General features: G+C 41.5%; 1 protein-coding gene across 8 annotated transcripts in view; it reads left to right on the plus strand.

Moving 5' to 3' along the window:
* The window catches only part of TRERF1 (transcriptional regulating factor 1), a 104,879-nt gene that overhangs the window by 28,768 nt on the left and 49,163 nt on the right, over positions 1-26,948 (plus strand). For 6 of the 8 annotated variants that reach the window (XM_075496332.1, XM_075496335.1, XM_075496339.1 and 3 more), the window contains one exon: positions 984-1,039. The gene's annotated coding sequence lies outside the window, so the exon portion shown is untranslated. Of the gene's footprint in view, positions 1-983; positions 1,040-8,889; positions 8,960-26,948 lie in introns of all 8 variants that reach the window. The other 2 variants (XM_075496336.1, XM_075496334.1) reach the window with 1 other exon arrangement.

A 26,948-nucleotide genomic window follows, 5' to 3' on the forward strand; every position in this document is an offset into this window, starting at 1 on the left:
AACAGGCTTCTAGGGCTTGTGGGCAGGATGCGGAAAAGGCTAAAAGGGTGTGTGGAGGGGTTGGTTTGTTTAGTTTTTTAGATCCTTGATTCACATTTCTCACTCTAGGCAGACTCTTATACTTTTCAAAGTTGCCAGATGGGAGGTCTCTCTTCTGCCCTAGTGACTCATGGACTGGCTGGATTGCAGGTCATGTCTCCTTTTCTTGATAGTGCCACGGAAAAGTGTTTGTTCAAGCCCGAGTCTATCGTGACTGTAAACTTTATTGACAATTCCAAGGTTGCAGTTTTGTTGGTTAGGTGCGCGGTACTCTTTCCTCTGATCCCAGGTATGCCAGACTGCGTCATGTTTACCTATATTATAAAAACATCTTTGTTGCATTGAAAGGTTGGTTTGTAAAGGTGTTAAGAACTTAAATGTGCTTGTTCAGGGTAGGCGTCATTTAAACTTGTGCATGAGAGCTTTGTTCCCTCTGTTTCTTGCATGCTTTACTGTATTTAAGAAAGGCTGCATACTGACAGTTTCTTGGCCTGGAGATAAAAGGTGCTGCATACCCAGGTTTGATACACTGATGGAAAATTGTCTGCACGATGTATAACACTGCTGTGATTATTTCTAGCCATTACCACTGGTCTCATTTTACAACCATTCACATTATGTAATTTGATGCTCATTTAATTTAATGAGAGGATGCTGCAGACTTATTTATGACTCGGCAGGGCACCCTGTACACCTTGGCCACCTCTGTTATCCTTGCCGAAGAAGGAAGAGCGTGTTTCTTACAGAACATGTTACAACATCTTTAATACCTTTATATCCAGGTTTCCCAGATTGCCGCAGACAGGAGAGTGACTTGCCTGGGGTGTAGATTATACTGGAATGGCAGCAGAAGTTTAACTTTTTTTTTTTCCCCTTGAACTGCTTATTAGCCTTTTGTTGTAAGGTTATCAGGAGGTATTAATGGACTTTTCCTTTTGTTACAGATGGAATTTTATGACTTGCTGGATTCTGAATAGGACGAGGAGATGTGTCTGATAAGGTAAGAGAGAGGGTAAGATAAACATGTTCCTACACAAAACACTCTCACTGGTTTCTCGTTCAGGTTGAAGACAACTGTTTCTTTCCCTGACAGAACCCTGCAAATAATTAGAGATATTTATTTTTAAGTTACATCTGCCTCTGACCCTCCGAGCAGAGACCATCTCTGTTCTGTACAGCTTCTGTCCCAGTCCTTTCTCCTGGTGAACTGGTGTACAAAGTCCAGAAGACAAACATATGCATTTCCAGGCATGGGGGTTAGCAAGATAGGTCATACTTACCCTAATCTTTTAGAGCTTTTTATAAAGTAACAGGTGAGGTGGTAGAGTTTTTGTCCATTTTCGAGATATTGCCTCCTGCCCCTGACATTTGAAAAGTAAAAAGATCTTTGAGCTTCTATGCTTTAAAACTTGTTTTTCCTGTTGCAGTATTTTTGGATTTGGACTGTTTTTATGAGGACAGTGTGTATACGAGTAGAAAACCTCTAGGTTTGAGTTTAAAATGAGTATTTGCTGTCACTAATGTGCTGAAGGAAGCCATAGGTTTGCTGATTTTTTTTAATTATATTTTTTTAAGTAGCAGCATTTTTAAAAGGCAGTGTTTAGATACTTTTTTTTTTCAGTTTCTGGTTCAGAGGCTTCCACTTGCAGAGGGGAGTAGATGTCTAAAACTCTTAGGTGTTGGGATAACCATACTCAAACAACAAACATCGAAACGCAGTAGTAGTATTACACAGGGTTTGTCACTGCCTTTCAACTTACGATCCACCTTGTCACTATCCAGCTCTATCACTTATGTGTTTCATTTTGTCTCCTTTGTCTTCCTGAGCTCTGCTGTTTACAGGCCTCAAAAATCCCTATTGTTCTTTTTGGCTGTTGGTTGGAAAATGTAGTGGAAACAGCTAAATGCATGATGTCATTGTATGACGGACCAGGACTAAATGACTTTTTCCTTGGATTCAGAGATTTAGGTCTTGTAGACACTCTTGGGGGGGGGGGGTGTTGTTGGTTGTTTTTTTCTTTTTTTCCATTTAAGTTTTGTTTGCTAAGTAGAGTTACCCTTTGGAGGGTGGCTGCCCAAGCAAGCACTGAAAACTTTGAATGGCTCTTGGCACTGTGTGGAGTATGCAAGAATCAGACTTTTTTGCTGCTTACATTTTTTTGCAAGTGTTAGGCATTTTGTGCATTCAAACTACCCTCTTTCATGCCACCATTGAATCATGTTATGAATATTTTTATTTAATGGCTTACTCTCTACCTGAAGGTGGTCTTGTATGTGTATAGTTGGTAAAATACAGCTCTTCAGGTGAGAGGTCTTGCAGTCTGCAGACTGCGCAGACTGCGCTATTACACAAAGTACCTCGCATGCATACCTTGCTTGTTATGTAAACGAGCCTCTTCACTTGCACGTGTTTGAACCAGTCTACCTATGCTCCAAGAATGGGTAATTAAAATTGGTTTCAGGACTTCTTAGAGCGTGTTCAGCCTGACCTGTGCCAGTGCCCCTCCATGCGCAGGCAGTTCAGCTGCTGTCCTATCATGTGCCCGCCACCGGCATTGCTGCAGCTGGAGGCTGTGTGGTGCCCACCACGGCATCACTGCTGGCATGCATGTACTCTCATCAAAAAGCAGCATGGCCAAGATGGGATAGGTAGAAATGCTGGTGTTCAGGCTGGTTTGGTCTAGCAGATTCAGTTGACTGAGAAGAAGTTTATTTGTTTGGTGTCAGTGCAATGCTGGGGACTTCTTTGGCGTGCACATGCGACAGCACCTTAGTCGTACTCACTCAGCTGCTAGTGTTTTCCTAAGACGTTACTCCTCATGTATTATATGTATAATATATAGTATATGTATTTTATAGTTACATTTTAAGTACTGTTCTTTTCTGCAAAGTGGATATTGATAAACCTGTGTGCTGTAACATGGGCAGTTCTTGTGGCACAGCAGCTGGGGTGAGCGAGGTCCGGGGTGAGCGAGCTCTCCCCTTTCCTCATCAAACAACCGCCAAGGAGGCTCTGTCTCTAGGAAGTTCTGCAGCTTGAGGCCATGACACCTTCTCTCGCCACAGCTTTATTGCCAGCCCCAGGCACGTACAAATCGTGACCCAGATCCCTAGCAATCGCAGGACTGGCTTTAAAATGAGATTCCGGGAGGAAGAGGTAGCACCTTGCGCTGTCTCTTGTCTTTCACCTTTAGAAGAAAATATTCTGCCCTCGTTTTGTGTGATGCCTTCTCAGGGTTGACATTAATCCTGAACTTTGAATGTGTGTATCTTGTTCTCCTTTCTCTGAGAGGGCTTTGTTTATCCCTTCCCCAGCAGCCTGGGATGGAGAAGTGCCACTGTCCCACTCCCTGTCCTGCCTTGCAAGAAGCAGCTGTCCTGGTCGTGCTCCTTCTCAAGGCCACGGTTGTCAGGTGTCCCTTGTTCTTACAACTGTCCCTTACTACCTTGGCATCAGTATTATTTTATTTATTTATTTTCAACTTTCTACTCTGTTTCTGCGTTCCCTCTCCCCATTTACACCTGGGTTTCCATCCTTCCAGACAGGCATCTGGATCCTGCCCCAAGTATGCCCTCAGGTTCTGTCTGTACCTCCTGTCCATGTTCTTCCTTTGGTTGCTTAGAGTTTTCATGGATATTTCCTGGCCTGTTCCCTGCTGTTTCTTCTTGTGGGGAAGTACTTCTGAAGCACTCCCTTGTTTCTTGCTGCTGTTGTAATTAGACGGGTTGCTATCTTTTAGTCTCATTTAAAGCAATGAGGGATGGTCCAGTCTGTGCAGGGAGTAATCTTGTTTTAATCCTAGCCATGGTGACTTCCATGTAATGGCTGGCTTTTGGCATCCATCCTATTGATTACATGATGGGGTCAAATAAAAAAAAAAAAAAAAGAATAACAACTCTTTTAATATGCCTGAAGCCTAATGATGAAATTCTGAGACTTGGTGAGTTTGCAGTGATGTTCATAGGTGCCAGACCTCTCGCCCAATATTTTCTTTTCCTTCCCCTATATGTCCTTGTGCCTTTTATCTTACTTCCTTCCAAGGGACCTGGGGCACTTATGAACTGCAAGTCAAGTTCCACATGAAGTCTGCCCAATAGCTTGGATCATAAATATAAAATCGTTCTATGAGGCCTAATCTATTTTCAGAGGTACGTTTATGAGATAAAAATTACTTTGATCGCTGAAACGGCATTGTGTCATTTTTGGAAGGAAATGACAAGGAAGTAACTGTTATCAGGCCTATTTTCACCCGCCGTTAGCTTAGACCTGATGAATTGCAGCTCCAAGGTCACTTGCCTTAACAGTTCCAAATTAGGTTGCCAATTAATATTGATTATCTGAAAAGCAGTAGGTTGATGTATATTCTATTATTAATAGCTGTTAATGCACTTTATAATAGCAATCTGTTTTGCAAACACTTTCTGGTTGTTCTTTTTTAATGAGTTTTGGCAGTGAAAACCCTGGGTTAACACATGCAGAACTATGGTAACTGGTTGAAGTATTTGTGTTTTTTTGCATTTTGGGTGTGTTTTCATTGATTTTTACTGGGAGTAACACTTGATTTTGAGACCAAATTGAGACAAAGTCGGAGAATTATTTCTGTCTGAACTGGTGCATTGTGGTTCCTTCCTGTATTAGTGCCCGTCAGTGCAAAACTCTTGCATCACAGCTAGATGTGCTTTAATAAATTCCTTTGACATTGCCTATGAATATTTTTGTCTCCACAGAAGCCATCTTAGAAAATCTTTCAAAATAAGAAAGCTAATTTGAATAAAACAGTAATAGGTAATTTGAGTTCCTTTTCTTGTGTTGTTTAGCTGCTTTGTCACAATACGTGGAAAGTACCTGGAAAGCACAGGGAGAAAAATGGGAAATCTCTCATGCATAAGGAAAAGTCTCTAAAAAGTCTCTAGATAACAAAGTTGGGGGGGGGGGTAATATCTACGTAAATGTAGACATCAAGGTAAATACTTTTTCCTTTTCTTTTTCTTCCAGAAAATTTGAATATTTGCACAATCTGATGTTGCAAGTTGTAAATGCTTAACACTTCTAAAAGAATAAATTACTTCAGTACCTGAATGTGTAGATAAATGTCAGCTTCAAAGGATCAAGTGAGTTGGAAGGAATGTCTGGAGAACTCGGTATAGGCAGATACCAGGTGGAATATAGAAAGCAGGGGAATACATTCAACTAGTATAACAGAGGCCTTAGATGTAAGTTTATATATAAATTAAGACTAATCATGTTACAAAAAGCAAATTTCTGTGGTTCTGCTTTTAATGTAAAAGTGGAATACTCACTTCCCCCTCCCCATCTCTGTCACCTTGGGTTTCCCAAGCTGCTTGTTATAAGAATTGTGCTGCTTCTATAAAAATTGACTTGGGAAATTAACCTATTTAATACTTTTCGAACTACCCTAACAAAAAAGGCCACCTTTCACCGTAGAATATCCTCGTTGTGAGCTGGCTGGTTCTGTAAGGTGTAAGTAACTTTGCACTCTTGACTAAGCAATTAAGAGAAACTGAAATTAGTACTGTAAAACGCACATTAAAGCTATAGGGCTAAGATGGAAAGAGCCATTTCATCTTTTGTTTGAGAAGTGAGCTGATCTGAAGTTCCCCTTGGAGTACGTAAAGCACAAACAAGATGGGGTGTAGCTTAGCATTGCAGTCTCTGGGGTGCATGTTGCCCGTCTTTCAGCCCACCCCACTCAGTGAGCCAATGCAAGGTACTAAACCTGGCAAAACTACTAGCTCTGGCTTTGCCTTGGGGTTATTTTTCTGACCCAAGTTCTCTGGGCTCTGACAGGCACACAGGGACAAGGGGAGTGTTAGGGCAGATCCCTGGGGGTTGCAGCTGCCCCTTCAGCAGGGTGACATGGGCGTCACTGCTGCTGCTTGTCACTGAGCTCACCACCCTGGCTGGACGCACCCTTCTTTCTTCCTTCTCTGACGTTGGTGGTGTGACTGGAGCTCGGAGGCATGGTGTGGGGAGCAGGTGACCCCCTACCTGGTGAGCGCGCAGGGTACCATCTCTGTGGCTGCAGGGCGGCCGCCAATTTCAGTGCTTGAAAATAGTGCTGGCAGCCAGGAACTTCTAACTGCAGCTCTGCTAATGACTAGTGTTGTGGTTTTGGGCAACTCCCTTGGTCGTCTTTGAGTCAGCTCCCCTGTCAGTAAAAAGGGGATGATACTCCTTTCTAACTTACTGTTGAAATGATTAATTATTGTGCTTCAGATGTCAAGGTCCTGCTGTGTATTGTTACCATTGGTACAGAGAGGCCTCTTGGCTTTTGTTAAGAAACCCTGGCTCCAAGAACACAACAGGTTGTGGGGACTGTTTTGGTTTTTTTTTTCCTGTTAACTTATGAAACAGATCAGATTGACTCTCGGTACCGAAGTGCTAACCACCATTATCGACCATTTGAATCTTGGCCCCCTCTCCTCCCCTTTTCCTTCCTCTCCACAACTCCCTTCTTGACTGTCCACTCTTCATATCATTCTTGACTGTCCACTCTTCATATCAAACCTCTTCTAAACAAATTAAAGACAGGATGCCAGATAGAGTTAAAAGGGAAATTTTAGTTGAGGCTGAGAGTGAAATCCTAGCAGTGAGGCTATGGGTTTGCTGCTGGTGTAGTGAGATAGAGAAATGTTCAGCTTTTTTCTCTGAAACCCATTCCGCATGGAGGCTGTGCAGTTTCTAGGCTCTGGCTTGGTTGCCAACCTGAGATGTGCCAGTAACTTGCTGTTTTTTTTAAAAAAAAAAAAAAAAAAAAAAAAAAGTCTAAAAATAATGCTGGGGGGAGCCCAGTGAGTGAAAAGTTGCAAAGCTCACATACGAGATTAAACTCAACTTAAAAACCCCTAGATATTTAAATTAAAGGAAAATATTAGTTAAGGTACCCAGACAGAGCTCTGAGAACAGCAGAAGCTTGTTTGCTGTTAATCTCCCACAAAAAATGTGCTCTTTGGGTTCATGGTTGACCCCCAGCTGCAGGTGGTAACTTCCTGCTCCTGTTGAGAGAGCTGATGTGTTAAGGAGCTGAGGGTTCTCCCTGGTCCACCCATTTGGGTGGTGGGGTTGCATGGGGCAGACGCCTGTCGGAGTTCCTGCCTGGTGGGAACCTGTCTGCAGCCCAAGAAGCAAAGCCAACTGTGACTCTTGTTTACTCTCTGGTTGCCCTCTTGATGCTCAGCCAGTGTGCCCTGAAATTACAGGGGCCACTCATGACTTGTGGACTTCATAAATGCCAAGGAATGGGCTTTAGTTTTAGAAAACGTGTTCTGTGAAATATATTTGTAGACTTTGGTCCCCAGAATGAGCCTCCAGTATCTGTTCGTCCTGTCTTACTAGTGCAGATCGTGAACTCTCACTTGGTAATTTCTACAGTGAGTCCATAACTTCTGTTGTTACTTAACAGAGACGCCCACTCCTGACTATAAATGATAGAGGAGACATGTCCCAGTTGTAAATTAAAATAATTTCCCTCTGGAAGAATTTTAGGCAATTCTAGTTTGTGCTCTAGAAATTCTTACGTGTTTTGTTCATGACTGTAGTACTAGTATGGCAAACTTTTTTTTTTTCCTCTTTATCCATGGAGGGATGTAATATAGTGCATTGTCCAGGTGTTTTTGTTTAATACAAGTTGCTATGAGTTAAAAAGTGGAGAGAGGAAGATCTGGGTATCATAAGCTTTGGTGCTCAGATCTGCCGTGAGCGATTCTACCTGGAAATCACTTTGTTCCTTGTTTAGCTGCACAAAAATGTGAGTTTCCAGCACCAATTAACATTAGCTAGAGCAGCAGAACGCAATCTATCCTGGAGCTCTGGGGGAAGCCTTGAATACCCTGAACTAAGGCTGTGGAGCACTTTGAAGACAAATGAACTTTGATTTTAATATTCTGATGGTGTCTAGGGAGCAGGCGGTGCTTCTGAAGAGATGTGCTCCAAGAACCATACTGGTCGGAGTTACCTAAATGCAGAGGTCTGTATTTCTGAATGGATAGCATTGCTGCCAAGTGGGGAAGATGTAAAAGCCAGAGGAATTGTACAGGGTTTTAGTGAGCTGGATAAGATAGAAAGTGGTTCTTGTGGATACTGCATTTTGCAAGCTTGCTGTTGATGAGTTTTTGAGCATACTACACGTCATATCAGTCAACTGTAATTATGTACAGTCAGGCAGGGCAGATTAATTCTGAACTCCTCAAAACTTTTTCCTCTGCCCAGCAGCATCTTTTTGGGGCCTGGTTTTGGCTAATGTATTCTTTATCTTCTAAGTAAATTTTGGTAGAGACATTTAGCCATTTTGTCAGTAAGTTGCTGATAACCATTATCCTCTATGATAAGCCAAATATGCAGACTTTTTAAACTCTCGATAGAAGACGTATTTTCTGAATCTTTAGCTGTTCTTGTGGTATTTTCTTTTCTGAAGTGAATAAACCAGAAATGCATGTTGCCCTTGCTGTTATTGTTCTTTAGATAATACTCTCCCTCCCTGCCTTGCCTTATACAAAATAATGTTCTTATCCGTCCAGAGGCTACATTTCCTTGCTTAGCTGCAGATTTGTGCAGGAAGTTTAGCATCTAGATTGTGTCTGCCGTGACCCCCAGTCTTTTTTACAGGATCATTGCCTTCCCGAATGCAATTCCCTCTCACAGTTCTTTTTTTATTCCTAGGAGTTTGTTACTTTGTTATTGCTGTATTAAAACCAGCTGTTGTTAGGATAAACTTACCTAGCAAAAAATACACTTTACCAGAAAGTAACCTGATTTGGTTTTTGCTTACCGTTGCTCCAGATTTCATGTTCTGTGCAGATGACAAGAAGTGATTTCATATTTTCTTTCAGATCCCTGGTAATGGCAATAGACAGCATCCCATCAGGCCCCCAAAATACCAAAGAAAAAATATGAGAGGAGGTGGGGTACATGGTGTCGTTAGAGATAACATGGGATTTTGAATCCCTAAACTGAACTTCTTGTAGTTTGCAGTTTGGGTTTGTGTGAACATAATTACAACTTTGAATTCTTTCTTTTAAATATTGCATGTATGTGGGGGAGTAGTTGTTTTGGTTTTGCTAAGTAGCATTTTTCTAGAGAATTGTATTCGTACCACTTGTGTTCTTTTTTGAAGGTAAAATTTTATGTTGATACTTTCTTTTGGTCTAGTCCTTATATGAGATAAAGTACCAGACAGTTGCACATTTACCATCAACTAATAGTCAAAAGGTACAGTCTTGCAAAGACTTGGCTAAAACTAAATGAATAGCTCTCAATTTCCTGTGGGTGGTTTTTTTTTTTGTATGTGTGTGCACTGCTTACCAATAAGGAATAGAGCAACTTTCCTCTTCTGAGATAGCTACGTTGCCAACTTTTATACTGTTGAAGTAATTTTGTTAAACAAGAGGAAGAAAAAAATTCATAAATTGTCAGAAGGAATTTGTCTACAAAGTGTGCCAACAGGGTTGGGTCTGTTTTTCCTCCATTTTATCTGGAGGAAAAAAAGCTTGTTGCTTTAGTACTTCATTAGCCTTTTGCTTTTAAATGCTGAGCCTTAACAGTATAGTGCTTTCATGATTTATTATAACAGTTGCTTGTGAGTATAGTATTTGAATACACCTCTTGGAGATTATAAAGGTCAAGACCTTTACTTCCGTGGGGATGTTGTACACAGCCTCATTTTATGCATCTTACTCTGCCCGTTTCTGAAATGACTCGAGTAATCTGCTTAGGGCAGCATGGGAAGCCTGTGGGAACTGAAGTAATGGTAACCTCCCACCAAAGCAATCTTCTTATGGTCAGGGAATACTCTACGTTTGGTCTGTCTGTCATAAGCTCAGGTGAATTTTACCTCTAATAAATGCTAGTGGTGTCACTTTGATCCTGTCCATTGCTGGCTGGAAGACTTGAGTGTTATTTGAACCATGGCATGCTTTTTTTTATACAAAGTAAGCGTACACTCTCTGGCCCTTATCCTAGTCTGTGTATTAAAAACAGACAGGCAAACGAGTAGACTTGACTGTGTCACACTTAAACTTCCTCTGGATTTCTTGAATAGACAACTTGTAAGAACAAATAATCTCCTGTCCTTTTCCTCTCTGCTTTCTTCTGCTGGCTTGCAGCTTAAAATATTACCCCCTTTTGTAGCCTTAAGAGGGAGTGATGATGAAGTCTTCACTAGAAGTGTTCTCTGAAGTTGAACTAGTTACACCATCAGTCCCACTAACGAAACTCAATTGAAGTAGAGCTTTTTGACACAATGCTAGGAGGGTATCCAACAAGCTTTTACTGATTGAAAAACATGAAAAATGTGCTTGGGCTGTACCTGTGCAGCTTGCTGTGTAACTTTTTCTTTTGATGATCTTTTGGATGGACTATGCTGCCTAGAAAACTTCCCATTTCTACCAAGAGAGGCTGTTGGAGAGGCATTGAGGGGTGCCTGCATTATCTCTCTTTGATAAATTGATAAATGCCTGCTCCATGTGTCACTTACTCCGAGAGACCAGCTGTTGTTCCTCAGTTCTGGTTTGAGGGTTGGAGCTAGATGAGGCTGTGTTCTTGTTTCTCCAATTTCCAGACATGGTGCGAGGGAACGAAAGGGAAGAGATGACATGCTCTGAATACCCTAGTGAAGAGTGGAGACTTGAGATGCTTTGTGGCTCTGACTACTTGAGACACAAAAGGTGGTGAAAACTACTGTTCAATTTAGATTTCAGCAGGTACTTAAGGGTCATCTGTAGGATAATCTGAAGTTCTGTGTTTGGTTTCTGGTGAGATCTGTTATTGCATGAAGTTTGAGTAAAAGTAGCAATGGCCACTGTTCAGGAAGACCATAGCTGGCAGTAGTTAATGACAAGGTATTCTCTTGCATTATTAAAGTACTTCTATTGAAACAAGAAAGAGGGCTGTGTGTCCAGATGTCATGTTGATGGATCCTGGTGCAAGAATCAAAACAAATAATGCTCTTTAAGCACTAGTGAGTCATGTACCGTCAGGAGCTCCCGTGCTGTCTGTCATGCAAGACAAGTTCACATTTGCTTAGCCTGCCTTCTTTTCATATGTGATTTTGGTTTTCACTACTGATTAAATTTGAAATTATTTCCTTATGTTTTCAGATGTTGCCATAATATTAAAGTGTTAATCCTTTTCTGGTTGCTTGTCGTCTTTCGTACATGTTTACATTTGCTTCTTATTAAAGAAACACTATTATACAATTACATAAAATACTATTATACCATTACATAAAAGTGTATCTGAAGAATAGTTGAAGGAGAGTAAGACTGACCTATGTTCTTTATCCCATTTAAAACAAATTGAGACAAATGTGATATTTGTCTCAAATATCATAATTAATAAATGTCTCAAATATCACATAAATTAAAACAAATGTGATATTTTTACTAGCAGTCTCTCACTTATCCAGGGTAATGATTTTTAAAGACCAGACCCTGACAGTATTCTTTTCATTTGGAAGGGGTTAACATCAGATTTTCACATTCAGCTACCGTGGCCAGTATCTGGGACGTAGAAACACAGCCATAAAGGTTGCTTGTATAAAAAGTTGTTTGTATAAGTAGTTTCCTTAGCAGGTGATGAACTTCTTCCTTAATGATTTAATTACTTAATCTCAGGAAATCCTTGGGGAAAAAAGATGTCTGGGAAGTTCTGCCAGAGACTTGTATAGGTGTGGTAATAGAGGAGGCAAAGGCTGACTTCTTCTGAAGTTAGATGCGGGGCAGGAAGCGCTGGAGCAAAGCGTTGGCCAGAAATGCTGAAATACAGAATGAATTTGGGGAGGCGGGACACGAGTTCTTCTGGTGGTTAGCCCAACAGCAAGTCACTTAAGCCTAAGTGTGCCTCTGAGTTTCCACGTGTGTGAGATGAATTATAATATGTGCCTCAGAAGTACTGTGAAGGTGCTAAATTAATGCTTTCAGTGGAAGATCACAGGATGCTTTGAATAAAGCTTTACAAAGTGCACAGTGTTCTTACACACATACTATTTGGTATTAATAGTATCTCTTAAATGACAAGGAAAATGAAATGTGCCAGATCTGTGAAGCTGGAGAAATGTTTGCTTGTTATTTGGAAAGAGCTGGGAAGTGCAGATGGAGAAGGGAGGATTGAAATTTGGGTATGGAGGAAAAAATCCCATGGACTGTCATCATGGATGTGGTTTTGAAATCCTTCATCTTGTTGCCTCGTGTCTGTAAATCACCTTTGTAGGTGGTTGGGCATTTCTGAGCAGGGTGAGAGGGAAGAGAGTGTTCACCAATGTAGAGTAATGCACAGCAGAGGAAGCTGCTGCTCAAACTCTGTAGTTAAAGAAAATGTGACAAACCAGGAACTGCTATAGTCCTTTTCTTAAATAGGAAATACATGCAACCACAAAAGACAAGTGCAGAGCTAAGTGGCTGGCTGGAACCTATATTAGAAATCTGAAGTTACAAGAAACGGTCTCTCGGCCTACTTTGCCGTTTGGATCATACTTCAAAAGCTGAAAAAAAAGGCCAATACGCAACCCACCAGCAGAGTAACAATTAGCGGCATTTTAAGCTGCATGTCCATAGTAGGGTTGTCCTTTCAAGTGATGCCTCTATCTGTTCTGCTCAGTGTCACTGAGCTGCAGGCACTCTTCATAATTTAGGGAGATCTTTGCTGTCCTGTCTGAGCTGTCCCCAGCTTCGGAGTGTCTGTCTGCCTTGCCCAGGCTCTGCTTCTCCTCTGCCACAGGCTTGATGTGGGCTTACAAAAATCACTTAGTTCGCTTGAAGCCAGCTCACGGAGAATGGGAAAGATTCACGTCGTCTCGGATGGCTGGAGCTTGCTGTATTTCAGTTATTTTAGTTGGTGACAGTGAGGTGTGAACTTCCTGTGAGCAGGTGAGAAGTGAAAGCCCTGCCTCTCCCTTGCTTGGGATACTAGCATGCTCAGAAATGAGGAAACTGCTACCCTTTAACTTTGTGATGGAGGTCAAAACACAAAAACAACTCCAAACCCCTCTTATTCAGAGAAATGCGTCCTCAGCTTGGCTATTTAGGAACAGCTATGTGATGATTGGGGCGTTCTTCTGATGGGCAAGTTGGCTGTCCTTTGTTAGTTCTGACCAATGAAACATTTTATTTTTAAATGAGTTCTGGTAGATCTGTTCTTAGCTAATCACTTAAATATCCTAGGGAAGGCTTTGTGGCTAGTAATTAATTCTGGTAATTAATTCTGCGGTTGAACTAGGGTTCAGCAAATGGCTGCACTGGTTTTACTTAAGCAATGTTAACCTGAGGAGATGTGTTGAAACTTCTTTGACCTTTGTTAAGAAGTTAAAGCTCTATTAAACTTTAGCCTAGGAAGAGAACACCTTTAGGTCTACATTATGGTGTTTTCGTCCCCTAAATAAATCCATGTGGGCAAAGCAGCACTGGGTACTTGGGTCTGGTGTCTAGACACCTGCTTTTCAAGGGAATCCTCTCATACAGGCTGTAACATCAACTGATGTGCAGCTCCGTTGTGATGATGGGTTCAGACTCTTCTGCCCCTGCTCCTCTTTATGCATGCTACTTTTCCAGTACACCATTGCAAAGCTGGTGTCATTTGTCTGAAAGATAAAGTTTTGTTACTCTAGAAAAGCAAAAGTAGTACAACTAAATTGGTACTTTTGTCTATAAATATTACTGCTATTTAATAATGATAGGAATTCTCCTTTTTGAGCTGAAAGCACAAGAAGCACTATGTTCTGACAAGTTGTTCTGACTCAACTTCAACCACAGGTTTTTTTTAATAATCATTAAATGCTTTACTGTATATAAAAAAACAAAACCATTTTTGTATTGGAAGAATGAGTATCTGATATGACAGCATAGAGCAAAAGTTTATTATGCATATACAGTTGAAATAAGTTAACTTGTTTAAACTGTATTGTAGACACAGTGCTCCTGCATTTGAAAAAGTTTCATGACTCCATATAACTATATCAACATGTTTCCATAGTTAATTTCCAGCCTACAATTGTATTATCTTTTGTCTAATGGAACATCATCATATTAAGTAAACTAATAACCATAATGTTAATGTTGCTGATGCTTTATTAGATACTACATTAGAAAAAACCCAAAACAACAAACCACAATCCTGCGTTCACTTAACTAGGATATGTTTTAACTCATGAAGCTTTTCTGTGAGGGGAAAATGAAGGTTACATTTAAAATACTGTTTCCAGTGCTCAAAATGGACCAGTATACAACCGTATGCCATACTGTGGCTTGTGAGGACATAAAGTGCTCTTCAGGACTTTTCTACAAAGAGGAACACATTTTATACATAAATGTGACAGAAGTCCCGGTATGTCTATGTTTATGAAGCAAATAGAGAAATAATGGCAGTGAGTATAAATGTGTGATGAGGCAATGTGATTATTTGAAAAGGGAAGGGAGAATTAACTACAACCCTTTAGTTGGTAGCACTGATATAATTTTATTTCAAGATCACTGATAATTATACTGACCAAAGTTATTTCTTCTTAAATTTGAAAATACCACCAAAAATCAGGGGTATGGCAAATAATGACATGTCCTTTGTCACACAGGGGATTAATTTCCTTTTGGTATGGACTTATTTGAGTAGTATGAATGTTAGCACAGACCAGTCCTTCTCTGTACACTAGGCAGAGGGAAGGGCTTGCTACATTCTGGAGAGCAGTTTACATTGGAAGGGGGCTGGGGTGATGGTAAAAAACTAACAAAATATGGAGTCCTTGCAGCGCTACTAAAAGAATGGATACAGTCTTTGGATGCAAAAGCCAAACATGTCCTGTAGGAGTATATAGTATTTTACTAGTGTATGATGGCATGGGATCATTACTGGAATACGGAGTCCAGTTCTTACATGCCTGCTGTAGAAAAAAATGCTTTAAAAAGAAGAAAAAGGCTTTAGAGAGCTGAGAGATCGATTACAGTTGGAAAACCTGTTTTACTGTTACTTTTTTTTTTTTTAATAAAAAGCCTAGCATGCTTACTTTAAGTGAAGTGGCCGAGTTGTATTTTGCAAATATCTATAGAGGAAAGAAAGTACAAAGCTCTTCAGTTTAGTAGGAGGAGGTGGAATGAGATTGAATAGCTGAAAGTTGAAACCAGATGAATCTGGGCTACTTGTAACACAAATTATTAAATAGGATAAATTACTCACTGAAACAACTCGCTTTGGATGTGATGGATTCTTGATCACTTGCTTGTGAGTTAGAACTACATGTTTTTAGCAAGGGAGATTATTGCTGCTGTATATATGTTCTGGACTTTAACAAGTACTATATCTGCATGTAGGTCTGTGGCACACCTTGGGTGGAAGGTCAGACAGGTGATCACAACGGTCTGTTCTGCTGTCTGGGTCTGTGGGAGGTGGATAGAGACCACCTGATGCTGTGAAATGATGTACCAAGCCTGGTGTTTGTGCTCATATTTATTCCCAGTACTATCTCTAGTAGGCTGGTGAAGTTTTCTGTTCTGTTGTTTCTTTTCTCTCTTTGACAAATCTGCTGGGTTTTGATTCATGACTCCAAAGGGAGAAAACAGAATTAAAGTCCTGCCTACCCATCCATGTGGGGAGAGGCATCTGTACTTAGAGCAGGGAGAGTTCTGAGGGGCTTTTGGTTTTTTTTTCAGTAGTTGGGGGTGGTTTTGTTTGGTTTTTTGTTAGGTTTTTTAGGAAGATGAAAGGGGTCAGACAAATGAAGCTTTGCATCTGTGCAGGTATCCTGCTGGAGTAAAGAATGGTACAAGTAGAATAGAGAGGAAAATGAACTTATGATAAAGGGTTTTATGCAATTTTTTTCTCGATCTTTTGGGAGATAGGTGAATTTGCATGAGTCATGGAAAGTGAAAAGCTAATGTACTAGTGACCCTCCACTGTTAGGTAGGTTTTCCAGATTCATTCCATATCAGTAGCAATTGGACTTTTTCTTTTTTCTGGTGACTGTTGTTTACCCATATAAAATAAAGTTTGTCCTAATCTAATTTCAAATAGAGGCATGTTTCCATTGCCGTGTCAAACTTCTGGCAAGCTTTTTGCAGTAAGTGTTGCCCTGTGTTTCCACAGAGAGACAGAGGTCACATTAGTTGAGTTTCTTGCCTGCCTCTGGATTTGCCTCTTCAGGTTGGAGCAGAGGACACAATGTAGAGCTGTGCAACACTGCTGCACCTGGGCAGTGGACCCAAGTTGGCAATTTGATATTATTTACAGTGGTGAAAATAAAATTCATATGTGCAATGTAATGTCTTAAAAACAAATGAAATGCACTTCTTGTCCCCACAGTGGTAATGCTTGTGTAGAAGTGTCTATCTAAATTGTGTTGGTGGGGAGACCTTTTGCGTAAAATTAAGTGTTGTGTTTTAATGAAAATTCAGTGTACTTGTGTTTGCAATGTTATGGCAGAGCTCTGTTTCACTTGAGTATGGGGAGCTCCGTGAGGATGGCGGAGAAAATGCCACTGCCTTCACTTCTGACATGTATTGAACGTGAATTATTTATGGTCCTTCATTGCAAATGCAGTGTTCTGTAGTATATTTGTAAATAATGAATTCTTTATGACAGGACATCTGTGTCTGTGGATCCTGTGTCACAGAACTGGTTTTCTAAATACACTTTATGATAAGATATCTATCCCTTTTCCCAGGCTGCCATGTAATAAAGTACTTTTGTATTCCTGCTATATCTGTTATCCATTTTTACTCTGACTCGTAAATGATATATAGATAGATGCACATGTAAAAAGTTTGTGCTGATTGTTGTAAGTTGATATGGTGTTAAGTTCGCTTTATAAGAAGAAGTAGGTATCTTTATATGTAAGCATTCTGATTTTTGCGCTGTGTAAAATCAGGTTAGTGGAAGATACATGTGCCCTATAAATTAAGTTTGCTGCTTCTAACTTTCCTGAAGAGTACATGTTTTTGGAAGACAGTACTTATTTTTTTTTTTTAATTAATAAGAACTAGTTTCTGGTTATGCCACTGTTTTGTGGAGGTAATAAAAACACTAAGTGCAGTGTGTAATTCAGAATGGTCATACAAGAAATGGGGGATGATTGCCTGTTTGGCCCAGTACATGACTTTGGGGCTAACTTCTTCCCTTGGCTGTCTGTGCAGTTTGAGTAGGACTCACTTGAAGGCTTGATTTGTGTAGGACCCTCCTACAGCACGTTCCCTAACAGGACGCTAGCGAAACTTCTCCGTCTCTTTAGGATAGTCAATAGCAACATTGAGTGTAAACTGCGTACCCTCTGCAAAATCTTAATACTGCCCTTTAAGCATCCCGCCTAGTTACTTCTTGCCCTGAGGTTGTGGAAGAGGTTGCTTTACCTGCTCCTGCCTACGATCTCCTGTGTCAGCATGGGGAGTGTTTCAGTGGCACAGGAGAAGCTGCCACCTTGGGGGACCGCAGCTTCGTGGCCCACCAGGGGGTGGCTGAAGGGGCCACCCTTGCCTGTGCTGACTGACCCACTTGCGTGGCTGTCTGGTGAACCAAGTCACTGAAAGGATGCAAGCCAGAAAAATAATTTTCTGTGAGGAAAAGGCTAGTTTGTCAGCCAGCCCATTTCAGTGACCTGTTCTTCTGCATGGTCCGTGGCTGGATTCTGCTTGATCGGTGAGGGGGTAGCTGGCTGGTGTCAAGGCTGGGAGCTCCGTGGGGCAGATCAGCAGCAGAGCCCTGGCCAGGTGGGAGGCTGGCTGGCCTGGTTGCTGGCCAGCATGGTCCAGAGGCATGTTTGGAGCAACTGTGGAGGGAGCAGCGCTGTTACCATCTTAGCTGTGTTTGCTGAGCTGATGCAATACGTTGTTTATGGTGCCACACGGATGAGAAATGGGCTGAGAGGGAAAAATGCTTTAGTTCTGCTATGCTAAAAAAACCCCAAGAAGTGATGTGTATTCTTTTTGCAAAGAGTGTTGGGGAGTCTTCCATTAAATCACCTCCTGCATACCCTCCCTTGTTGGTGCGTGGTGCCCAGGCAGCGGCGTGCCAGTCTGGTGCCCTGCCGTCCTCCCCTCTCCCACCCATGGCTTCCCTTCCCGTTTTCCCCCCCTGTAACTACTCCCAGGAACTTAGTACCAGTTGTCAGTTGTCAGTCACTCAATTTTGCAGCTAATGTACTATTAAGCCTTTTTAATTCCTTCAAAAAGAGAAAGAAGTTAATGCCGGATGCCCGCCTGCCCCTGCGTGGCTGCAGCAGTTGCCTAGCAGCCGGCGGGAGGCACTGGGAGGAGCTGCTCGCCCCTCCTTGAATCATCTGCCAAGAGAAACGAGAAGACAGTTATTACTGGTTAGGTTCGTTAACATCTTTTTTCTCTCTCTCCCGCACGCGCACACACACTTACCTGCCTCTGCTCAGCAGTTTCTCACTAGCTGTGAAATGGAGTCTCCTGTATTCAAGCAACTCTCACTACTCACAGACTCACGCAAAATAATGCAGTAACCGTCATGGGCAATGCTGAGGTCTCAGTCCGCACCGTCGCAAATATACTGCATAGATATTTTACCATCTCTTGAAAGAGTGGGGTTGGTTAGATGCTTCGGCTGATGAGGACGTGGTTTTGCACATTGGCCTCTTACTTAAGTTTTCCATTTTTAGTTGCAGGGTGCTCGGCGCTTCTCACCGCTTTTCCTCACAGGCTCTGACGGAGTAGCTTTGCTCAAGCTTCCTGTGGTAGCTGGAGACATCTCCAGCTTTCAGCCAAAAGTCGTAGCCTCTTCTGTTACCAGGACTGGTAGAAAAGGATACGTGCTCTGCCTTGGTCACACTGGTGCAGGGTGGTTGAGATCTTGGGTGGAGAGTGGGCTGCGACCGGGGGAGGCTGAGGTGTGTTCGGTTGCTCTGAGGCTGCCCCGGGGAACGAAAACACCCTGAGAACACAGCGGGTGGCCAAGGGTGATGGTGTCTGTTAAACTGCCAGAGCAGCTTTGGTGCACGTGAGGAATGGAAGCACGGGTCTCCGAAAGAGGATGGGTACCAAGATGTCATTTGTAGAACTTCAGCTTTGTTTCAGAGGGTATTCTGTAAACTTGAGCTGCAGAAGAAAGGATGAAGAACACCTCTAACTCCTGGTATATCCAGTTAACTAGCTCACTGCTTATCTCACCGTGGTTGTAAGTGCCAGTGTAGTGTACTGGTTTGGAGCAGGGACTGTCCTCAAAGTGATACAGCTGTGAAAGTGTCCAGTGTAGTGGCATCCTTCTCCTCTAAGGGTGTTTATTTCTGACAGGCGCCTCTGGCTTCAGTGGAAGTGAATGATGCAAACAGAAGCTGCTGGCTGTAACAGTCAAACGTCAGCCAGTTTCATGTGTCATTATACTTTTCGTTTTAAGGCAGGTTCCTAGACAGCCACGAACCTAGAGTTGGAGGAACAAGCACATGATTTATATGAAGAAATATAGCGGGTAGTGCTTGGATTTTCTTTTTAAAAGGCTAATTGTGTTAATTTGCTTGAGACACAATTATCTCAATGGGATTGATTTGTTTAATTAACTTGGGCTGCCTGCAGGTTAAATAGTGAGTATAAATAGAAGGACAGTGGGGAATGCATCACTAATGTTTGTATTGCAGAAGGATTGACTCATATGTAAATGAAGTGCTGCAAGCCTGCCAGGCTAACCTAGTTCTGGGGTGGTTTCTAGATACAAAAGTCTCTCATGCTGTCATGCATAACATGGGGCTTGTACATTCAGGAATAAGTTGGTGAAGAGCATACACTGTAGTACTAATGGCAAAAATACCTTGCTCCCGTCGTAAATACCTTGCGTATGAGCACTCTCGTGAACAGTGCAAAGGGATGGTGTCTGGAGGAGGTGGTTTGTGTGGGACCACTGCCATTGCACTGCCCTGATGCAATCCAGCAGCTTCTTCACTGTCGGCCTTCTCATGAGAAATCAGTGCAGTTTCTTGTTCCAAACATTGCAAAGACCGCTTCTGAACAGAGAGCACAACTGCCCGCTATCTAGCATCCTTAGTCTGAAGCCTTGTAACAAAGCTTTATGTGTTCCCTTGTTCCCGGCTTCCTCTGCCTTACTGTGTGGACGTACCACTCAGCACTTCTGCAGAGGATTAGGTATCTTAATGGACCAGTTCTGCAATGTGTGTGTGTCCTTTGCCTACTGTTGTAAGGGCAGCATACTTTAACATGTCCTTTGTCCTAAGGTGGACAGTTATGTTGAAGTCCCAAAGGGGAAATTCTGAGCCTTTTCTGTTAGTGTTTGGTCCTGTACCGTGAAAATCTTACATCCTGCAAATACAGAGAGGACAGGCAGGTGTTTCTGATCTTTCCCCTACCTAAAGTAACTTACTCATTGTCATGAGCAATATAAAACTGTAGTCTTTCTCTGAATCTTTCCGAGGTCTTCATCATAGCTTGTGGCAAAATATTGTGCAAACTGAGGAGTGAATAAAAATAAGAACAACAGAGCACTACCACAGAACCAAACCAACTAAACAAACACACATTTCCTTTTAGCAGCTTTAAGTGTATTGCTGTTTCAAAGATGCCCTTGCTTCTGCATGAGGAGAGCTTATAGGAGCACTGCAGTCTTTCACAACTCTCTCTTTTAATAACCTTGATAATTTATCTGTCTCCCGTTAGTGTGGTTGCTTAAAACTTCTCTGTCTCTTTCTGTACAGAAATCTCTCTTTGTCCCAAATTATTCTTGTCCCCATTTTCTGAACCTTTTACTATATCTGCTATCTCAAGAAGAGATCAGATGATAAGAGCTGAACACAGCACTCTGATGGAGAACACACTTCTGATTTATGCTGTGGCACAACAGTGTTGTCGGTCTTATCCTTTAGATAATCATGTGAATGCTTTCATCTTTAAAATGGAAAAAAAAAAAAAGAATATTTCTAAGTTGTATCTTTGCATATCTAGCAGTGTATTTCATTTATTTGCTGAAGACTTGATTCAAATATTGAGTTACTCCAGAACTGTTAAACCCAACAATGAGTTTTGAGTGCTTTGCATTTTTCATTTAAATGCACTTTGCTTTTTATTGATCTGCAGTGGATTTAATTTGCCCCTTGGCCTGGCCTTGCGTGGTTCATCTGGAATTCTTTCCAGTCTTCTCTGGTTTTGACCAACTGTAAATAATTTTGTCATCTGTGGGTTTTAGCTGTTCAGGTTTTTGCGGGGAGGGGAGAGGAGGTGTTGCCTTCATGTCCTTCCAGTTCATTCAAGAATACATGAAACACTGCTATCCCCAGTATAGAGCTGAAGGCATCTCTCCCTTGATCTTTTTTGCCTTATTGAAAGCTGTTTCTTTTGTTCTCATGTATTTTCTGTGTCTCTTTGCTGCTTTCTAATCTGCATAAATGCTTTCTCTAATAAACCTCAATTTTCTTAGTAGTGTAAAAGGATTTTGTCAAATATTGTTTGCAAGTCCAATTCCCAGCCTTTTTAAATCCACACTTATGTTGACAAGCCAAAAATACTCATGAACAGCAAAGAGAAAAGTATGGAAGCGTGTATCTGTTGGAGAAGCTAACCTTGGAAAATTGTATCCTGTCAGAAATACTTGAATTACATGCATCAAGTCTATAGCTCTTGCACCTTCAGGACACTTTTGCTCCAGCCTTTGTTTGCATTGCTCGTTGTTACATCCTAATCCTTCATTTAGGATCAGTCCATTTGGAATGCAGAGAACTGTTTTTCAAACTATTTCCAGTGACAGTAATTGTCCTGCCTTATTATTTGTCTACCTGAAGGAGGCGGTTTAGGTTTATTGAGTGGGTTTTGGTTCTCATAGCAGGTCCCTCAGCTTTTCCACCCCTGCCTTCTGCTGAGAAGATTTCCTTTCCATACATGTCACTTGAAGCCAGGACATCTATATATGTTTTAGACAGCTTATAAAAATATTGGAGCCCTGAAGAAATGCCATACTTCTTCCATCTTGCTGTCAGCCCACCAAGTGCTTTTACTCTGTTGTCGAGATAAGACACTTCAACCCTTCTGGTGTTTAACATAGATGGTGTTTTGCCCTAGCTTTTAAATGTATGTTTTTCTCCTGCCTGTAAAGTGGGGTTTACCAGGCCTTTGACTAGAAATAAGTTTACTGAGTAATGTCAGTTTATCTTTTTCAAGTAAATACTACAAAGGCAAGTGGTAGGGAGCCTTTGTAACTCACATCAGTGATCTCCCAACATCTGTGGTTGTTAGGAGGGGTTGATTCCCCTTCGTAGCATCCCGTTCTGTTTGGGTTAGTGTAAGGTGGCAATATCTGAGGATGACTTGAGATGTGTTGAAGGAAGCTCAGGAGTTAAGTAATAGCAACTTTTCTTCCCAAGACACGATTTCTGACCCAGTTCTGTATAGGGCTTCACTGATGTAAACCACTGTCTTAAAACCACTGTGGGAAAAGGTCTTTGTACAAGGTTTGTTTTTTATTTGTTTTTTAATCTGTTTAATCTATTGAAATATTAAATAACTTAATACTGCAAGAGCTTATTCTTTCCAGTCCATAGCTTTCCCTGAGAAAAAGTGAATACGCCTGCTCAGAGGCACTTTGAAGATGATGCTACACAGACATGCAGGGATGTGCACACACCCAAACAGCACTGAGTTCAACTTTGAAAGCCTGGGGTGGTGAGGGGATAGGGATGTGGAGGGGAGACACTACGCTGGTCTGTTTGGAGACTAACACTGTGTATTTGACTTCAGAAATCATGAAGGGCCATGCTTTTGTAATGTACTTATTTTATGTGTTCAAAAGTGTGCTCAGACACATTAAAAACATACTTTCCAGTGCATATTATTTCTAAATTACACATCCCTCATACAGGAAAGACATAGCATGCTTTTCTACAAAATTACAAGAAAGTTTCTTCCAAACTCCACAGAATGGTTAACTAGAGCAGTTCTGGGCATTTTTTTCCTGTCTTTTGTCTTGAATTGGGAAAACATATTGCTGCGATCAGTGTATTTAATGGCCTCGCAGATTTCTTAAAGGTAGGTTCAGAAACTTGTACAGTAGATTATGGTAGATTAGCATAGGCCAGGTAAGGAAAACTGATTATGAAAGACACGTTAGGCGTTTCAGAGGAAGTTAAGTTAAAGTGGAAATCATTATTTCTCTTGGAGTGGACCTTTCCAGGAGTGTAAACTGAGTAATGCAGCTGGATGGAGAAGCACATTGCACGTGCTGCAGGGACTGCTTGGGATGAGGCAGTACGGGTATGACAAATAGCAAAGAGACCTGGAGATGGACTGAGTACGTTGATTTTGAATTCTGGGTTTATTTTTAAAAAGTCCTCCAGGATGATGATGTGAAACTGTCAAGAACCATCAGGAATGTGAGTGAAAAACTAGAAAAGACATCAGGTAGAGAAAAACTGTCAGAGAACAAGGATGGTCTGGAAAAGGTTCAAGCAAAATGCTTTTGGTTTTCAATATAACAGAGGCTATATGTTGCTGCTCTTGAAGTAAGGCATGCAAAGTCCCAACTGTCTTTTTACTGCAGAAATGCCTTTGTTTCTCTGTGGTATTTTAGAAAGCCACATCTTCAAGTAAAGTTGAATTTGACTTGCTTTTGTCTTTATATTGTTGACACTGAGTTACCTGCTTATTGAATAGACTGCATGACAAGCATGTATCTAAGATGCCGCCAAGGCATGGTATCCTTGAAGGATGTTTTCCATGTAGTCCTAAAAATAATACATTCTGAAATGGAAAATGTGTTTCTCCATATTATTGTGTAAGATTTAAATCTTTTTTTTTCCCCTGTTGCCCTCACTGAAGTACAGAAAATAGGTTGACTGAAAGGCTGACTACCAAATTAAATTTGTGCATGTTTTAAATAACTTTTCTCATTGAATCTCTTGAGATTTTTATCCCTGTATCTGCAGAAATGTCAGTGAAATTTATCTTAGTCAAAGATTTTACCAGGGCGAAATCTCAAAAATGTATGCATTCATTCCCTTCACCCTCTTTTTTCCAGTTCTACGCCAAGGTGCGCCTCTTCTCCCTTCCCTTGGGTGCTTTCTCCTAGCGCGACTTGCCCAGATGAGTTTAGGCTTAGGATACACAGGCACATCTGCTTCCGTCAGCCAGCTGTTACACTCCTTTCTCTGTGTGTATGGATTTCTGTTTGCCACAAACCAACTTGTTTATCATGGCTGGTTTGTAGAGACTGGAGGAGCTTCTTAGCACTACATAATATTCTGTGCAAGGGGAGGTGGTTACAGTTAGGAATAACTAGTTCATAAAGTAGGACAAAGCTGTTTTTACAGGAAAACTTGCTCTATTTTGCATCTGTTTCTTTTGAGTGATGAGTGGGAAAAAAAAAGTCATGATTTTTGCTCTTAATTCTGTGAATTCCTGTAATGTTCAGAAAAAATGTGAATAGAATTTACAAGATTATTGCAAGATTATGCAATGGTCCCATATCTGTGAGCAGTTCAGGGAAAAAAAAGTCACTGCTACTTGTACTGTCACTTCAATATGATATGAGAGAGACACACTTCCCTCCCCTGCTTCCTGCCTCCTTTTATGTTCTTTGCAATGTGAATATACTAACATCTATTTGAAAGTTATTTTTGTCACCTAGGCCTTCTCCTTCACGTCTGCCTCAGAAGCAATGCGTGCATCTCAGCGTCATGTGTGTGTTTAATCTAAGGAAGAGCAAAACTCGTTCAGATGCCTGCAAAAGCAGGAACAATTGTTAGGCTGAGAAGATGATGGCATGCATTTGTTTATCTCGCCTTTAAGGTGTTTTGTAATCACTTTTTCCCAGATCCAAAAGGTAATTTCCTAGGGGTTAATAGATGTAAATACTATGTGAATTATACTCGCATCAATCACCTTGTGCTACGACAAAGGAAGAGAAAGAAAATGGATAGTGGTCCTTGTTCTGCAGTGTGTTGAGGGCCCTTGACTTGCCCTGAGCAAATAAACAAAATGGATGGATACAATAGAGTAGAAATTCTCTCCCCCCCCCGCCCCAGCTCCTCATCACTTCTGGTTTTGCATAGATGTGATGGAACTGTTGGTTTTGAGTGTTAAATAATATACATACTTATATAAGAACAAGCTCTATCCTTTTTTTTGTGGGAGTGGTACTGTGTGTTAGGATTTTTTTTTTTCAGACACATGACAGCAGCTTTAAGGGCTGCTGAGATTCTCACAAAATTTCTTGCTTACAGTGCTGTCCAGTGGAAAAGGCCGGCTGCTTGGTGGCTTGTATGTGGTGTGGGAGTTGCAGCTCCGGCACTTGCTACGTGCTGTTCGGCTTTAGCTACCATGGTGGTCTAATAGCACATGCGGCACTTCGGTACGTTCAGCGGTCGTTATGATTTTGATGGTTTGATGTGGGTGGGCAGCAATATGTGTTTGGGGGGTTTTCAGCTGGGTGGGTGGGTTCGGTGTGTTTTAGTGTTAAATGCAATTCCAGAGGTGGCTCTCTTGTGGTTCTCCAGCATAACAGCGGAAAAGTATTGGATCTTTGATGTTTGCCTTGCAGAACATTTTCCCTCCTCTGTGTCTTTGTACCATTGCACCTGCCTCGTCACAGCCTGCTTTCTTGTAACCTTGTCTTCATTAGCAGTGCGTTGTAGCCTATCTACAAACCGAATGGTATCTGGTCCCTAAAAAGCTGATACTGGTTAGTTAAAAAAAAAAAAGGTTTAACTGCACTTACTGCTGTTGCAGTTTTAGGCTCCTGACCGGATCAGCTAATTTCATTAGGCTCCTGCCTTGATTAGGCCCCTTTGCAATCAGTAGAGACAGAGGGTCTTGTCTTTAGGGCAGCTGAGCAGGAACTGCATTTCGGTGCTCTGGGTCACCTTCTTGTCTGGAAACTTTATTTTTTCTTTTGTTCCGTTCCTCCTTTTTTATTGGCTGTATAGGAAACCTGGAGAGATGAGCCAACCAAGTTGGCAGTGGTATCAGTTGCACCCACAGTTGTCAAGTAGGACCTCTTTGGAGAGTGATAATGAAGGCATTGGTCTGAAGTCCTGTTTAAATAGTTTGCCCAGTGCAAAATACTTTCTACAGCCTTGAAGGAATGCTTAAATCTTAAAGAAAAATATATACCTGCATTTCTTGCTTTTCTAAATGCAGTAGGCCTTTGTGAATTGATAGAGATAACAAGATCAGCTCCTGAATCTCCTCACTGTTCAGAGCAAAATACAAATTGAAACTACCTGTAGTCAAATGGGTTGCAGAAAGTAACACGCATCACTTACTCCTTTCAGTGAAGTGCTTGCTAGCATATGAGCATCTGTATACAGACAGATCCCTCCTGTGCCACGAACAGCTGTTGATAGGCGTTTTCTGTGATATTAGAATCTGCTTCAAAACATTCTGCCGAACAGAAGCCCAAAATGTTTTGTAGGTATTTCTTTCCTAAGTGAACTGGCAAGCCAGAGGGGAGGAGTATTCCAGAGAGCATGCGAGTGTTTGACACAACCTCGTGAATTTGAAAAGATGGAAAATTTTGTATCTGGCACGATTCGGAAAAGTGCTGTTAAACCAGACAAAATTTATTTTGTTTCCATTTCAAAAATGAAATGGAAAAATTGCTGTAGGAGGTTTTTCCCTGTGATGTTACATTTTTGAGTAAAGGCATAACAAATTGGACAGGGCCAGTAGCTGGCTGGTGGAAGCTTAGTCTGTACGAGGCCATCCTTGTAGGGAAGGGTTGGGAGAAACAATGTGGTGCGAGTCTGTGTGACCCCTTTTACTGAACAAGCAGGTCTGCTGTTTATTACTGGAGTTGGTTGTTTATGGCTGTAAACTATAAACTGAGGGGGAGAAGGATGTGGGTGGTGTAACTCCAGCCTGTGCTGTTGTCATCTGAGGAGTGTATGGTGCTGTCTGCTGGGGGCTGCGCCTTAACCCTGTCACCAAACTGAATTTGGTGGCAAATTTGAGGGGTTTGCTGTGTGAAC

This window comes from Mycteria americana, chromosome 3, assembly GCF_035582795.1.
Source record: "Mycteria americana isolate JAX WOST 10 ecotype Jacksonville Zoo and Gardens chromosome 3, USCA_MyAme_1.0, whole genome shotgun sequence".
In the NCBI taxonomy this organism is placed as follows: Eukaryota; Metazoa; Chordata; class Aves; order Ciconiiformes; family Ciconiidae; genus Mycteria; species Mycteria americana.